This window comes from Thunnus albacares, chromosome 2, assembly GCF_914725855.1.
Source record: "Thunnus albacares chromosome 2, fThuAlb1.1, whole genome shotgun sequence".
In the NCBI taxonomy this organism is placed as follows: Eukaryota; Metazoa; Chordata; class Actinopteri; order Scombriformes; family Scombridae; genus Thunnus; species Thunnus albacares.
Window position 1 is genome coordinate 24,504,369 of NC_058107.1, and position 1,082 is coordinate 24,505,450.

Genomic DNA, 1,082 nt, shown 5'->3' on the forward strand with positions numbered 1-1,082 from the left:
GAAGAAGGCTATTGGCTGAGAGACGCGGGATGCACTCTCCGTCATAGTGGCAAGGCCTGCTGGGAAATCGAGTCACATCGTTGCAGCAGGAGCAGGAGCTGAAAGTTCCTCTGAGACACCACTAACACACAAACATAAAATCTATTATGTGCTAATTTTTATTACATAAATTATGAAAATTAAATAATAATGTTCGCCTTCTTTTCTGAACGTTTAAGACAAAGTTTAGCCATTAAGACAAAAAGTAAAAGTTGCACAAACATAAAAAAAATACAGTAAAACAAAAAGAGAATATACCATAAGTAGCTCAAAAGGATTATGGAATAAACTGAAAAATAAAAAGTTACAAGTGTAAGATGAGAGTAAATTGCCCCAAAAGTGTGTTCCAAGTATAGAAATTGAATGCATATTATTGTATAATTATATATCAATCATATGTCAGTGTTTATAATTTTCTGTACTGCTTTGGCAATATAGGTTTCTGAACTGTCATGCCAATGAAGCTTATTTGAATTTGAATTTGAATTTGAATGCTGCCTCTCCAAAGAGCATGATGTAAGTAAACAGTGAACATTTATTTGACAATATTTTTTATTGAAATAAAATAAAATTGGGTAAATATTGTACTTTGGAAATACAATATTCCTTTATTAGCATTGACAATATAACAGGAACTCCTTGCACTATAATACATACAATCCAATACAACAATACCACAGACAGTGGCCAAGTCTCTAGTTCTAACTGGCAGAATAAATGCATTTCCTTATCTTACTCAGAATAAAACTTCCTTGTTTAAACAATAGAATAGATGATAGAAATATTCATTTTGAAAGGTGTAGATAAAACATTTTGTAATCCATTCAAAGATTTTCATTTACATGATATACTGGTTCAAGTATCTTATCTGTTCAAAGATGTAATTGGTTAACCTGGTTTATCCTGAGGATAGTCTATCATGCTTTCCAAACACTGATGAAAGCCTAACTGAATCATTTAATCTGTATTTTCATATTGTCTGAATTTTTTAATAAACAGCATGACTTATCTTGTTGGCCTCAGTTTTGAGATAAACCTGTTAT